This window comes from Phoca vitulina, unplaced genomic scaffold, assembly GCF_004348235.1.
Source record: "Phoca vitulina isolate PV1807 unplaced genomic scaffold, GSC_HSeal_1.0 scaffold4, whole genome shotgun sequence".
Taxonomy (NCBI): Eukaryota; Metazoa; Chordata; class Mammalia; order Carnivora; family Phocidae; genus Phoca; species Phoca vitulina.
The window spans coordinates 40,998,805-41,015,805 of record NW_022589707.1 but is presented as its reverse complement, the minus strand read 5'-3'; the positions used below and the strand labels follow the sequence as shown (position 1 = coordinate 41,015,805).

Below are 17,001 nucleotides of genomic sequence, written 5' to 3'. Positions count from 1 at the left end.
TTTATCGCCATTTCATTTCAATAATTACATATTGAGTGAACACTGAAAAGAAAAGCAAAAAGTATGCCCACTCAGAAGCACAAGCAAGACAAGTAAGTACAACTCAAACTAGACATACAATAACACAATCACCCCTGCCAAACCAAGGTTAGATGCAGAACACCTTAAGAGAATAGGAGAATGATCCCATCCATTTGCCTTAAATCATTCCTGGGAAAGAATAATTAAAGGGCCCATTATAAAGCAAACACCATATCAAAGATATGGGTTCACATATGAGTAGATACCCTTAAGAATCCATCAAAGCTGTGGTTTAGGGTCCGGAGGAAAAATGTTTACTAAATGCCTTCCTTGGGTCCAATTTAAAGAAAGGTAGAAAGGAAGGAACTTACTTTAAGGAATTTCACTGGGAAATACAAGGAAAAAACAAACAAACAGAAGCAATTAGATAAATTTTTCAGCCTAAACTTTATTCTGAATCCTTTACATTTACTTTTTAGCTTTTAAAATTATGATTAAAATTTAGCAGGAAAAAGTAAAATAATGCAAATAAAATTAAATATCAATGACTCAAAAGATGGAGGGTTAGGAAGGTTTTTTTCTCTCTTCAAAAAAAGTTTGTGTGAAAAATTGTAAGTAGATGTTTGTTGGTCCTCTCTTTGTAATTGTGTACATTGTGGTATCATATAAAAAATTCAAGAACATTTAAAATTCAGACATAAGTAAATGGAGGGTCTATCAACCTTCATTTTTGTTGCCAATGGGAAAAAAAATCAGTTTAAGTTACTGTGGGATGTGGAGGAAAGAACAAAGAAAATAATCTCTTATTTTTTAGATGCTAAAATTTTGTCTTTGCAGGGTAGGGAGAAGTGCCAGGTGAAGATTCACATCCGCACAGATGCACATCTATGATTCTCAATGGAAAATAAGTGGGAAATAGTAAATGGTTAGAGTGTGAAACCACAAACAGCTTATTGCCATAGTACCTTTTCCCAAAACTCATGCCCCAGTTGTGACCCTCATATCCACACGACACATTCTACAAATTAAAATAAAAATCAGCAACTCCTTATCTTGGAATTTATTTCGAGTTTATTTTGGTGTTTAACTATATTGCAAATATACTTAATAAGGGGTGTTTGGTGTGGACATCAAAATTATTATTCTGAAGTGCTATTTTCCCCTATTATTTTTAACTCTATACCCACATACAATTGATAATACTTATAAATTCCCCAGTTCTCTCCCTTAAACAACAAAACCAAAATGGGTATTTTTCTTCTGGAGTCCTTATTTTTCTTTACCCTCATTACTACAGTTTTCCCATATCACCTTCCCTTCATAAAAACACTGTTGTATGTGCACATACTTTCTAAAATATCCTAAAATATCACAGCTCACCCTTTTAAAATCACAACCTCAATCTTCAAAAAACACATCAGCATTTAAATCTGATATACAGATAAAGATCAAGAATTGCTCTTTTTTTTTTTCTGATGAACAATCTCATTATCATAGGCCGCTGTGGTTAGAAAGATAACACCACTGAAGTCAAGCAAAACTAAACTTGACCTTCATCCTGTCATAATCAGATGACCCACCAAAGGTCCCTTCCAATAACAACCAAAAACAGGAAAAGAGCAAAAACACACAAAAATAAATTTGGCTGAACTCCAGTTTTCATCACCATCCAGTTGGATGGTTTTCTGACCAGCAATAATCTTTATTCCCTTGGAACTTTACCCTAGTAAGGGCCAGGGTCAGAATATCTTTTTTTTTTCTTTTGCCAGAAATTTCTTGCCAATATTCTCTGCTCTACCCTTTCCTTTCACAGCAATCCATCCAGTAAGCATTTCTAGAAACAATGTGCATAAAGGCCGGGAATATTAAGAATAAAGACAACAAACTGAAATGAAAGAAGCTTCATATATGACTACCAAAAAAACCTGGGAACTGGTACGAGGCTCTTCGTTAGTGCTCTAAGCTACAGTAACAAGAATGTTGGTTTGTTTTTCCCTGCTGAACACACCAACATAAGGGAAAGAACTTCCTCTTCATTCTTCTTTCCAAACTACTGCCAATCACATTTGGAGCTAGAAATCTATAAGGATGAAACCAGACATATCTATCAGATTATTTAAACACCTGAAATTCTCAGGGTTGTTTGTTTTCCAAATATTCATTAGCATATCAAACTTCAGCATACTTGAGTTTTATAAAAATCAGAGAAAAATTGGCAAAGCAAAATGTCATAAACATCAGATTTTCTTACAGACTTCAATGAAACCTATGTTTTATAGTTAGACTATAATGAGTATGAGTTTGTTCACTTGGTTTGTTTTAAACATAATCTGAATTAGGTATAGAAAGCATCTTTCAGAGAGTTATCTTTAGGATAAAACTATTAAAACACACACACAAACCCCCCCATACACATACACACACACCCCCCACACTACTCTTAAAGGCCTTTAGTTAAAAGCTGTTGAGACAGATTTTTTTTAGTAACATGACTGAAGAATTGTATATATTCAGAGGGGTTAAAAATATTGACAAAATAAAAATCATCAATTCCTAACACATTATAATTCTGTAAAATACCCAATGATAGTTGCAACATCAAATAAGACTAAAGAGTACACTTTATTATTATTATTATTATTATTATTAAGCAATAAGCTGCATACACTGTTAGTCTTAGGTCTTAATGTTGAAAACTATAAACTATCAAAAACTATACGTGCATACAAACTCTCACTAATCTTTTGTAAAGGCCATTTTTTGGTATTTAAAAAGTTGTGACTAATTTATTTTGGAAAATAAAAAATTTAAAACACAAGGTAAAAGAGAAAACATACTCTAAATAAGACACACTTCGGCTCTTTTTTAATATCCAACTTCTAAAAGACCTTCCAAGGAAGTTATTTTAGGTTTAAAACTTATGGTTTTCACTTCCGGTTCCAGATTTTGTCTCTTTTATTCCTATAGTTGACTAGATTCAAGCATATAAAACCAAAAACAAAACTGCTTTAAATTACGTATGTGAGGGCGCCTGGGTGGCTCAGTCGTTAAGCGTCTGCCTTCAGCTCAGGTGATGATCCCAGGGTTCTGGGATCGAGCCCCGCATCGGGCTCCCTGCTCCGCGGGAAGCCTGCTTCTCTCTCTCCTACTACCCCTGCTTGTGTTCCCTCGCTCGCTGTCTCTCTCTCTGTCAAATAAATAAATAAATTCTTAAAAAAAAAAAAATTACGTATGTGGACTTTTTTGGTCGACTAATTATTCTTTCTATATTTTGATTTGGGGTGGAGTATGTCATTAAATGGTGATATCAACGGAGCATGAAAAAAGTATTTCTACTGAGTTTGTTTTTAAATAAACAAATGAAAGCTTTTTCATTATCCTAACAACCTACACAAATGCCAGACTTGAAGGTATTAGTCCTATACAATATTTTAAAATCTTCTACCTAAAATGCCTTCTTTTTTGCTACATCAGGCTAATTCTTATAATAATTACATGTTGTCATGTGGTCCCTTCCTAAATAAGCCTCAACTTCCTCACTAAAAATTGAGGATAATATGCATTTCATGAGGTTGCTGTAAGGATTAAATGATGTAAAATACATAAACTACCCAGCATGATAGCCTGACACACCAAAGGTACTTAATAATAAATATTAGTTGCCTTCTTCTAGAAAATTCTATATTATGAAACTTTTTAAAGGTGATTAAAGCAAAGCTATTTCGAATCCATTTATTGATAAGGCCATGTGCAATTTTATGCTTTCCACTCTATTAAGATTGTCAGATTTTTTTCCCAAGGAAGCATGGGGGTGGGGGTGGGGCGGAGCACAGCAGACAAAAACTGAAAGAGAAAAACAACACAGATGTTGCTGCCCTTACTTTCATTCTCTTAAAGTATTTTTTGATAAGCTTGACTTTTTATCGCTCTTACTATTTTTCCAAGAAATACATTTTTCTTAGTTTTTTTTTTTGTTGTTTTAAGAAGTCAAATCTAAAACTAAACAGATATCCTATGCCAAAGTACACCTCAAAGCGGGTATCTTGGTTGCTGAACATTTTACAGTATAAGGCCTCAGTCTCTTTACAAAAAAAAAAAACCCTCTAAAGATTATTGACAACTAAGCGTTCTCACAGTTATGAATTATTTCACACCTCTTGAAGGTTTAACTTGGTTAATTTTAATATGCAAACATACTTTCTCATTCTTTACTCTCAATCCTACTGTTTTCTATGCCGCAAAATCCCCTGATGGCTAAAGTCACTGCAACCCAGCTCACTTCTCAACACCCCCTTTTCCACGCAAACATCCACCCCTCAAGAAGAGATGCCCCGCATTGTTTGTGCTGAGTTGGAAACAATACACTTCCACTGCGGTTAATTTACATCAGATGTTGCCTGGCCTGAGGAGCGGAGTGCTGTCTTTTTTACCCTCTTTCTTCTCCCGCTCCCGCCTCCCATTTTTAATTTAAATTACTCTTTTTATTTTAAAAACTTCCGGATGTTTTATTACCTTGGCAGCTTTACTTTTTCTCTGGACTGACTAAAAAAGGTAAGTTTAAACAGTTTTTGCCAGGTTAATGTCTTTTCCTTTTTTACATGTGTATCTGACAACCAGAATCCATAGTGTTAAAAGTGCAATATGATGTTGCTTTTCTACCACGCTAACTCATGTTGGACACAATTTCACTGTGTTTTGTAATCTAAATTACAAAAAAACAAAAATGTTATTTTATATGCAGTTAAATTGGCTATTCTCTAATCATCTTTATTAATAGCAACACATGTGCTCCTAAAGGATACAAAAGGATTTGATGCTTGCTTTTGCTGTTTTTATTTTTATTTTTTAGAAAACCCTACAATATTACACATGCAAATACAGTAAGTCATTGTTTCCTTGAGTAATATTTATAAAGTATTAAAATTTTTTAACTTTTGAAATCTAATATTAACAATACTTTATAGTATTTAAGTATACTTTATAGCCAGTTTTGCTTTGAAAGCCAAATGTCTCCAAAAAAATATAATTTTTAAAAATTTTCCAGATATCTGAAAAAGTATAACTATTTTTAATAAAATTTATAATTAAAGCCATCTCCGAGACCAATATCCTACCTTCCAATCAAATTTCACTGAACTATTTTAACTAAAATCAAGTAAGTTAAACATGTTCCATCAACACAGTTTAAAAATAAGGTATGCAAAGATTCCCAGCATATGCATATGACACAAATAATTAAGAATCACATTTCAAACTTAAAACACTTCCACCTATGAGGTTCCAAAAGTATGAGTACATGGTTTTAACTTTTAACTTTTACTCTCTGTACTACTTTCTCTCCCCTTCTCAAACCAGCTCCCCCTGTACCCCCAACACACATATAATAGATCATTTAGGCCAGTGGTATTTTAGTACATCACCCCTCCTCCACTTAGACAGTCTTGCCTTTTATATCTCTGTGGAGGTTCCCATGGCAACACTCACTTACACCAATACTATTTCCAACTGAAATGAAAGAAGCCAAAATCTAAATGCTCCATTACTAAATCACCCACACCCTGAAACGAGTAAGGATTTTTTTCTATTATTTTTTAATGAAAAAGTAAGCTTCTGGAATTTCTACAAAAAATAGTTAATTAATATTACAGAAATAACTAGGAAAACAGAGTCATTGTAGGTAATTTTATATATGCATATTATTACATGAGATTTGCATGGGCTTTTATTACATAAAACTGATATGCTGAGCCAAGAGGTTTACTCATTTATCATCATGAACAGTAAGTATAATTTTTACTAGTCCAGTCTACTGTATCAAATTCTTTTTTTTTTTTTTTTTAATGTTGGCTACATAGCTCACAAAAACCCTGGTGAGAAATTCTAACAAAACAAGCCAAGAAGCAATTCATGGACAGCAGGAGGCAATTCCAGAACACAGGCACAATCTATAAAGAGAAACCACTACAGCTTTTTGATGTTAAATAAGTAGAAATATCGGTATACCACAAAGCTAAGAAACAGCCTGTTGTATCAGGTTTAAAAGTAAAATATTCAGGGTCAAATGTCTTGAGTACCTTTGTCTAGACTATTTTCAAAAGTACTACTTTCAAATTTTTATAATTTTTAAAACAAAATTCTCTCTTTGTAATACTGAAGTCTGCATATATTTAGTTTTAGTACAACACACATTCCAAACAAGTTATTCAAAATATAGAGACGTGGGGGCTTATGGGTGCTGTGTGTGTGTGTGTGTGTGAGAGAGAGAGAGAGAGAGAGAGAGAGAATGTGTGTGTGTGCGCGCGCGCGCATGTGTGTTTAAAAGCAAAACATCAAGGTGGGAGGTCAAACATTTACTTTGAAAACATATACATTTCTTAAACAGGTTGTACACACTTCTAAGAAGCCTCACAGAAGAGACAAGAATATAAAATGAGAAAAATTTCATAAAGCTTTTTGATAAATGATCAAAGCTAAGCATTAAACATCTCTGCATGGTGAATACATTTTTTAAAAGGATAAAAATCAATAGAGTGTACACTGAACCTTATTTATTCTGACAACATATCATAGCACCTGGATAGGCTGTATTAAATAATTTGTTTCTGTACAGTTTATTAATATATGTGGGTTCATAAAATAGAACAATATGTATTTTAATTTAAAAATCATACTTTTATAAACTTTGTAATGAGGGGTTTTTTTCTTGCTTTTACATTATCACTTTCTTAAAATGAGCTGATTCAAAAGACTATAAAGACTCCCTCAAAACCAGTACAGGAAACTGCAAGAATTTACTTTGCCAAAAGCAGCTTTTAAGACATGAGCATGAACTGCCTAATGAATCTCATAGTTAGACTTGTGAAAAGGACTGACTTGCACCTTTCTGAGGTCTTTCTGTCTTTTTAAAAATTCCCATACAGTGGGACTGACACTTTTTTTTTTATAAGGGCTGGGGCAGGTGTGAGTGTGTTGGGGGAAGGGGTGATCTGAAATATTGGGGAGTTTGTGCAACATTTGTGAGGGTTTTTATAGGCAGGATCCTCTCTCGAGTATTTAGAAAAGCAAAACAAAAATAACTATTAAATGTTCATTTTACAAAAAAAAAAAAATAGCAATCCTTTGCAAATGTTTCAACATTTTACTTTCATTTCAATATTAACCACCTAAAAGCAAACATTTGCAGAGTTCAGAAATCCTTCCAGGTCTTTGGAGACATTTAACCAACGTTGATATTAGGTATATTTTTAAGCCAACTTCAAAAGCAAAATCCAGAAAAAAGTATTATAACCTCTCGAACAAAAAAGAATTTAATTTAAAAACCTTCCTTTATCACAAGCAGGTTTGGATGCAATGCCACCTGGTGGCACAAAAAAACTCTTAAGTAGGCTTCGATTTTTAGAAACTGAGCTGTTGAAGCTCCAAACATCCCTTTGACTACTCTACTCTCTCCCAAACAAGATATTCATCCCAGAGTTTAACAATAAATGATCATTTTTATTTAAGAACTTTAAAATTTTTAAGCAATTAACTTCATGTGACAATTTCTTCAATGTTTAAATATCATAAAAGCAGCATTTTTTCAAAAACCTAAATTATACCACAGCTTTAATTTTTAAAAGATGAAATGTTTAAGAATGGAGGGAGGGGGCAGGGATGGAGTAACCGAGCTGCTTTGTAAAATTACACTGTATAATTAATTCCATGGTAAGAATGTTTTTATGGTGTGTTTTGGTGACCTTTTATTACCATCAAGTTCACAATGCTGGTGGGCTGCCTTTTAATCCCTCCGCAGACAAAGGCCCTAAATAAACACAGATCCCTTCCTGGGAAAAAGTCCACTCTGGTTAAATGGTAAGGAAATGAGTAAATCATTAGTAATCTTTAAAGCCAAAGCTATAAACTCAAGTTACCTTAAGTTTAAATGAAAGTGTCCTGCAAGAGTTTCAAAGTTCTGTCACAGATAGAAATCTCCAGCTCTTGACTCCAGACTAGGCGCCAGCTGATAAACAAACAATTTAAGTCAAGAGCTGGAGAATTCCCAGCTTTTTCATTTAATGGCTTTGGCCAAGAGTATTTATTGCCTCCAGTTTTATTCTCACTTAGCTCTAAGAGGAAATTTAAACTCATCATTATCTTAAAGCCCCATATGGGTAGCAGTCAGCTCACCTGATAGAGCTCCTCTTACTCTGTACCAGTTTGAGTCTCTAACTAGAAGTGATGTAATAATGTAAACTAATTAACTACAGTTTTAGGTTGACTTTTTAACAGGCTAAATAAATTTTGTTCAATATAGTTTATATTCCCACTCGGGGTAGTAACAATTCCAAAAAGTTTAACTTTACAGTTTTACTCCAAACTACCAGCTAAAATGGAAAAGGACAGTGTAATCTCTCTCTCATTCCCCCACATGCTCCTGCCCTGCTTCTCCCTCTCGCCCTTGTCCACTAGCCCTTGAGTACTATATAAACTTTTCTGAATCAAATATAGACTATTCCTATTAATTTTTAAATATCCAGTGTTGTTCCATCTATTTCCTAAGAGAGCAGTGTGCAAGATTTAAGATGTAAATGTCTTATCATGAAAAGCTGTTGATTTTATACAAGTACTAATAAGAATATAAAAATACATCCTGATTAAAGATCATTAGAAACCATCAAATATTTCTTAATGCTATGTTTTAAAATTTGCTATTAAAGATTACAGATCTCAAAGTCACCATGCTGTTGCTTTTCTTCCTTTCTCAAAATTATCATTTACTTTTAGAAAAAAAATCTCACCTCTACTTAGGATTTTATGTCGAAATAATTCTTTTAACTATTGGAATGTTTGCAGATATTTGACAGTTACAATAAATCAACTATTCTTCCTCTAGCTGCCTGTCTAATGAAAAAAATTTGCTGCAAGAAAATGTTTATAGCTTTATAGGTAAAAGGGTTAATAAAATATGGCATTTATGCAAAGAAAAGTTCTCTCCCTCCCACTTCTTAATTTTCAGAAAGTTTTATAAACCTATTTGGCTGGAAAAGCCAATTAACCATTTCAGTGTCTGCCAAGACTATTTTTCTACTCTTTTAATATATGTGCATAGTACGTCAAAAATGTTGGCCACTTGAGGACAAGTATTACCCTAACACGTAAGAATTAGGGGAAATACAATGTAATTAATGATAAAACTATTTGTAGGCCCAGCTTCATATTCTGTTTAATTTTTTAAAAACCTCCCTAACAACAATGCTGTCTCAGAGACCACAATGGATGAACGTTTAGATGACCATAACTAACAGTCAATAACTCAATAAAAAAGATGTCATGGACAAATCTTAAAATTCTTAATACCCTTCTAAAAAAGTCCACATTCTCTCATATTGATAGAGGTAATGTGAGCTAAGTACGAAACACCACCAACAAAACCCCTCTACCTTTAGGTCAAGTTAAAATCACTTCAAGGAAGAGAGAAGGTAAGTGTGCTGCCATACCTCCACTGGCCCTGAGGGAAGGGTCCTTACTATGAAATGTGCCTTTGGATTTAAAAATTTTCACAACTAAAACACCCAAAGCAATGCAAAACAAAAGAGAATCATACAGCAAATATAGAGAGAGGATTTAAACTCTACTTAATCTACTTTTCATCTGCTAACATTACCAAACTTGAAGAAAATCAGACACCTAGAAAACCACAAGTAAGTCTGATAATGGTTTGATGGCAATGACAAGGCCCTTGTGAAATTCTTAATCCCATTTCCTCCTCCCACTTTACCCCCAGCGCTAGCCAGGGATCACAAGTGAAACAAATAAAGACATAATACGCAGGTATAGTGGAACTAATTTCACACTGCTTAGGAATCAACAGATGTTAATAAAAAAATAAATTATATATAAGTAATAGCTTCATGGGATTTATTTGCTAAATATACTTGACCTTTATATAAACACCACTAGGCAGTTCTGAACTGTGACCAGACCCAATTGTGTCTGGTCTGACTTACATCCTGAATGGCAATTAAAGGACATTAAAAATACCCTAGGATTACTTCAGACAGGACCCCTGCCTTATCCATGCACTTTCCAACATAACCAGGTGAAGAAAACACAGTATCCCTCCACCACAGGACAGAGCCTGGCAAGAGCAACCCTGGTAATGGTTGCTTGACTGGAAACTGCAATGCAATTAAAACCTGGCCTCCAGATTGGGAGATGGGGGAACCGCAACTGCAAGAAAGTGAATTCTTAGAAATGAACTAGGTTGTCATTAGCAATGATAATTATTACTAACAATAAATGATAACAATAACAAGACTGAATGAAGTTATCACCGTGCCTTCTCTAACCCATTCTTCTATTTTCTTAGGAGACAAATTATTAAAGCTGCCTCAACTATGTTACTTTGGGCAGTGAGTCAGCAGTCTTCTCTAAACGTGTGAAGAACTCGTTAACACCTTATATAGGGACTCCTGTCCATGACAACTGTGGTAGGGGAGACTTAGGCATCCCAAAGAATGTAAAAAGAGGTTTTTGGGGGGCACCTCTTCTTAGGGACTAATTTCAAAGAAATCTCTGGTATTTACCAAACATTTCTGAACTAGTGCAAACTGGAGAAAATCCTACGCAAAAAGGATACTCACTGGATACAAGGTGATAAGTAAAATTATGGGTAAATGTAAATGGCTAACATAATTAACCCATTTTTGGTGTGTTGGTATTGATGAATCTTATGTCATTTTTAAGGAAATGGATTTGTCCATCAAACAAAATTAAAATTTTAATTATTTGAATTACTAAAGCTTTAAATACCACCAGAACAGACCAAGGAAAGGCTTACTTTACCTAATATTTTTCAAGACTGACTAATTCAAGTCTCTCCTACAAAAGTGAGTGCCACAAAATGTCCTTTTCTCTTAACTTTTTTTTTTTTTAAGTAATCTGTACGCCCACCATGGGGTTTGAACTCGCTACCCCAGGATCAAAAGTCCCATGCTCTATGTACTGAGCCAGCCAGGCACCCCTGCCACAAAGTGCTTTTAAATTTTATAATAAGTTAATAATGTGAAAAGAACTAAAAATCATCACAGTAGTACAATTCTTTAAAGGGAAGAACCCATGAAAATGAATTATCTTAACCCTGTTAAACCAACTTATTTCAAAACATTAAAAAAAATAAAATCTTACCGACGTAAGACTAAAATGTAAGACTAAACACCACACCCAATACTACTGTGTAATCAAACAGCCTGTGAGAACATGAAAAAAGACCTATCGTGTGTGATAGCCCTTCCCTCTCCACACATTATCAAATAAGGCAAATTCAGTTATATGAAATTTGGTAACATAATTTACTTTTGGACAGAAATAGCAATGTTTCAGCCCAAAGCCAAGTAAAATTGCCAAGTTATAAACTTCTCTAAGAAAACGTTTTAGTAGAAATGCCAACAGACCCTTAACTATAATGGTGTTACGTGCCGAAATAGAAGTAATTTTTGTTTTTGTGGTCCCTTTACCATAAATTAGATACAGATCTAGTGGAAAAACAGGGAAAAACAGCAGATACCAGTTCAGTGAGCAGTTAAGGCCAAGACTACACACTGGATTTTAAAAACAATAATGGAGTCTATGTGAGACTTTCATTGAGGAATTTAGCAAGCAAGTCTAACGCTCTAACAGAAACGCCTTAATAGATTTTGTGCTTACTGTTACTCCCTATTCTAAGAATACCTCGAACAAATTACTAAAACTTAACCCAGCCAAGCAGAGTATAAAATTTGGTTTCCTGGTAGGGAACTGTTACACAAACACATACACATCAGTTCAATTATTTAATTTTGACATTAATCCCTAACTGGAGCAATAGAGTTTAGCAAATCAATGAGGCTTGCCATCGCGGACAGCCTTGGGCTAACTACAAGTGCCACTTTAGAGTCACTTCAACTCAAGGTCTCTGTGTAACTCTACAGACATAGGAGGCAAGCAGTGAATTTATTCTTCAATTATCCAAGCACAGTTAAGTGCTATAATTACGCCCTTGGAGCAGACTGAACAGTATTTGGTCATTAGTCACAAACGATAGTTTTTAATTTGCTTTATGTCCAGCATTCATTATACAAGAGAACTGATCGCATTGGAACTAATCCTGTAGTAGCAGACCCTCTCTCTACACTAAAAAAAAAAAAAAAAAGACGCACATATCCAGAACAAGGTGACTAAACGACAGACATGTGACATTAAAGAAGGATTACAACTTTCATAAAGATGTGATTTACACAAGACAGGTAAACAGATTAGGGCATCATATTTGAGGCCAGGGTCATGGGCTAATTTATATAAAGCCCAGTTAGCTTTCCTTTGATAACCACAAACTGATAAACAAAGGCACGGTGTCAGACATATGGGGAGTCAATGTAAAGGTGAGTCAATTTAATAAACACTGAGCGCAATTACCCGCTAAGTCCTGGTGATACAAAGATAAATGTTTCACAAACATACCAAGCTTCTTCATACCTCAGAGCCCATACAGAGCAGTCTGCTCCACTGAAATACTCTTCCCCTGAAGTTGTGCACTCAGATCTCTGCTTAATGATCACTTCCTCAGAGAAGACATCCTGTCCATTCTATGTAAAAGGACCTTCCCCTGAAGTCTTTGTTTCATTAACTGTTTACTCTGCCTTTTTTTTCTTCATAGCACTTCTAATTGAAATTATTTTTGTTTGTTTATTCTCTCTATTCCTACTAAATCACAATTCATGAGGCAAAAGACTTTGAATATCTTCAAAGCACTACCTCTAGTGCCTAGACCATACCCACCACATTAAAGTACTCAATAAATGTTAGTTGCATGAAATGAAGAATGAAGCGTGTCCCTTGCAATCAAGACATAATAGTAAAATTAGATAAGAGTATATAATCAGAAAACAGTATATAATCTTGTAAGAATTATATAAATAGAATAATATTAAGTACATTTCAGTGAAGAAAAAATGAAGACCTTCATTTTTAGAGTTACCTTCTTTCCCTAAAAGTTCTAGGCTCTTCCTAATATGAAGTGAATGTCTTTGAGTTTATTAACAGAAGTATAACAAAACTGAAACTAAAGGTGATAAGAGAATTATATAAGCTAACCAATTTCCTTTCTTCCTTGCTTAAAGAATATTTACTGAAGAACTGTCAAATCTAATTCCAAATTCCACTGGTTCCCCTTGGATGTAACTGGGAATCATTTATGAGGTTTCTAGGTAATCTTTAATATAAATTTTCCATTTCCAGAATTAAAAATTCTTCTGTTGCCCCAAATTCAACTGTGTAAGTCAAATCAGGTGTTACCCTCTCTCTAAATATCCATACAGATGAATATAAGGTAAAAGTCAAAGTAAGTTTTAGTAGCTACCCCAGAAAGGACAAAGACAGTATTTCTTTACAATGCCCAGCATGTTGCTATGGTCAAACTGTTTTTTTAAATTTCAATTAATTAACATATAATGTATTATTAGTTTCAGAGGTAGAGGTCAGTGAGTCTTATATAAAACCCAGTGCTCATTACATCACATACCCTCCCCAATGCCCATCACCCACTTACCCATCCCTCCACCCTCACCCCTCCAGTAACCCTCAGTTTGTTTCCTATGATTAAGAGTCTCTTATGGTTTGTCTCCCTCTCTGATTTCGTCTTATTTTTTTTCTCTCTTCCCCTATGATCCTCTGTTTTGCTTCTTAAATTCCATATATGAGGAGTATCATATGGTAACTGTCTTTCTCTGATTGACTTACTTCGCTTAGCATAATACCCTCTAGTTCCACCCATTATGATTAAACTGTTAAGAGTTCCCTTTCTGGTTGCTAAGTACCGGGAAGACTGCTGTGCTACATTATTTTGCACTTTGTAACAATTTACAAATCATTTTATTAGTATGTTTTACTAAATTCTAAACTTCTAATGTAAGAACTTTTACTTTAAGTTGTTCTGAATATATTCTACTTCTTTTATCCTACCCCCACCCTTGTGATCATAATCACACTTCCCAATGGCATCTAATATTACAATATAACATTCTGAACACAGTAACTACTTATCTTACTGATGTTAGAATATAGAGGCAGTTACTTGAACTTCAGAGAGAGGTCAATAATCAGGAGATAAATAAACTGGAGAACAGCTTGGGAGTGAGAAATAACTGCAGGACGGCTCAAAATATTTAACACTAACCCTGAATTTAAAAAATAGAAGATTCTTGATTCAATCAACCATACTTTATTACATGCTCACCAGGAGATATACACTGGAGATAGAAAGTTGAGAAAGACATGGTATCTGCCTTCTTCGGAGGCTAGTAGTAGAACAAACAGGCACAAACATAAGCATAACACGGTGGTCCTTGCAGTGGCATAGATACTATACTATGGGGACATAGATGAGGGCCATGGAAAACAGCTTCACTGCTTTCAGTTATAATCCTGTTCAACTCCAAGTCCTTATACCTCAGAACAGATCCTATCCTAGTCAAATTCAAACATATTAGAAATATGTCAAAATATTACTTTACTTTCTCTTTTCCTGGACATTTATTTGATTAAACAGCACCAGCCAGTGGATCCAAAACAGGAAAGACCCAAAAACCCCTGGTTCTATCCCAAGCCATCCGCAGAACAACAGACTCCTGATGGCCAGTTAATAAACATTCTAGGATGGGGTCAACACAATAAGACTGATCTGATCTCTCCAGAAGTCTCCTGATTTGAGAATAATGTCCTCTCAACCATTTCTTCTCAAATGACTCTGGAACAGAAATGTTAGGCCTCTCCCAGGTCAGAAGCTAACCTCTGAGAGTTAGAGAAGAAGGCAATTCTCCCCTCACCTCCCCGCCAAAAGTTTCACTACATGGCAGTGCCAGGTAGCTAGCAAGACAGAAGACAGAGGACCAGCCACTAGATAAAACTGTTAGAAATGGGTTAATAGTAGGCCATTGCTTTCAAAAACAGAAAGGCTACCATACCACAGGGTGGGACTAAAGGGAAGAAGGTCTGGTGGGAAGATCCTTAGACTGAGTTGGGAGAGTAAGATTCTAATTCTAGATTGGCTATCAAACTGGAGAACCCTAGGCAAGTCACTTAATTAACATCTTTGGATCTCAACTTCCCATCTGTAAAATAACAAAGTCAAATTAAATTACTGCTAAAGTCTCTCCCAATAATAAAACTCAATTCTAAAAGCAGAAAAGACACTTAAAAGCTAGACATACTATTTAACCCCCAGCAGTCCATGAGAACACCATAATGAGACTTACTGAATTTTTACCAACTTACTTTTCCGGATCTTACTAAATATGGGTATCTCATACCAGCTCACCAGGGCAGCTACTTAGGTAACATTTAGGCAAACATTCTCCTTTGTAATCAGGAATAGAGAGATATAAGTCTGGGACCTGTTTACAGCAAACAAAACTCTTTTCTGGACTGGCTTAATATTAATAAACTCCATTTTGGCAACTCAGCTTTGGCATTAAAGTTGGCCTTTTATGCTAACTACAGGACTATCATTCTCCTTCGGAAAGGGTTTATAACACTTAGACTAAATAAGCACAGGTAGCACACTAATCGATACATTAAGTAACAAACACTTGTACGAAACTATGGCAATATCAACTATATTGGCTCTATCAGTTATCTACTGCTACACTACACCCCCAAACTTAGTGGGTTTATTTGCTCACAATCCTATGGGTAAGTAATTTAGACTATCTTAGCGGGGCAGTTCATTTGCTCATCAGGCCTGAGGTCACTAATACAGCTGCAGTCATCTGGGAACTTGACTCTAGCTGGATGGTCAAGATGGCCTCATTCCCATGCTTGGTGGTTAGCGCACGTCCCAGGTGGCTAATCCAGGCTTCTCTATGCAACAGCAGAAGAGTCCCCGTGAGCAAGACAGGACAAGACTCAATGTACAAAGTGCTTTTCAAGTCTATCCTTGTGTAACATTTGCTAACATACCACTGGCCAAAGCAAGTCAGATGGCTCAACTTAGAGTCAATGCAGCACATGGTCACACAGAGTGGATTCAGAGATGTGAGTCATTAAAGGTCATTACTATAACAATGTACCATACTAGCTGTTGGCTATTTTTAGCACTGTACTGAGATGGATGATTTTATAATTTAAAGGACAACCTTCCATTTAGCAATCTTTATTTTCCTCTTAGAATAAATTAGAACTTTATAGAAAATAGTATTTCCTAATGCAGTGGAATGTGAGACAAATCCAGTCTTGGTCTTGAGCAAATGATTGGTTTCTTTAGTCCAGCCTTTCTAGAAAGTCTCCAACTAGAAACTAGTCTTCAACTACAAATTACATATGTACGTGTATATGTTTGTGTGTGTGCAGGTGTGTGTACCATTACTGATTACACAATAATTTTGGAACTTGCAAAATTATGGAAAATCATAATACCCATAATACTACCATTCCAAAATACCCAGATACCTACTATTAAGATTTGATATAATAATATGCTTTTAAAATTTTATTAGTGAGAATCCTTGTCCTCTGATTGAGATGATCATATGATTTTTAAGTATGTTAATGTGGCGAAGTAGATTTATAGATTTTCTAATATTAAGCCATTTGAGTACATATGAGATAAACCTGATTGTAGTGTTTGATCTCTTTTATACACGGCTGGATTTAGTTTGCTAATGAACTTTTTAAAACTTTTTACTTCTGGGGCGCCTGGGTGGCTCAGTTGGTTAAGCAACTGCCTTCGGCTCAGGTCATGATCCTGGAGTTCCGGGATCGAGTCCCGCATCGGGCTCCCTGCTCGGCAGGGAGTCTGCTTCTCCCTCTGACCATCCTCCCTCTCATGCTCTCTGTCTCTCATTCTCTCTCTCTCAAATAAATAAATAAAATCTTTAAAAAAAAAAAAACAAAACTTTTTACTTCTGTATTCATGACTGATATAGACCTAAAATTTTCTCTCTCATTTCTCTCTCTCTTTGATTGAAG

At 35.1% G+C, this 17,001-nt stretch overlaps 1 protein-coding gene across 2 annotated transcripts in view; it reads right to left on the bottom strand.

Moving 5' to 3' along the window:
* Positions 1 to 17,001, bottom strand: part of HIBADH (3-hydroxyisobutyrate dehydrogenase) — a 106,078-nt gene that overhangs the window by 64,587 nt on the left and 24,490 nt on the right. The gene's annotated exons all lie outside the window — the stretch shown is intronic.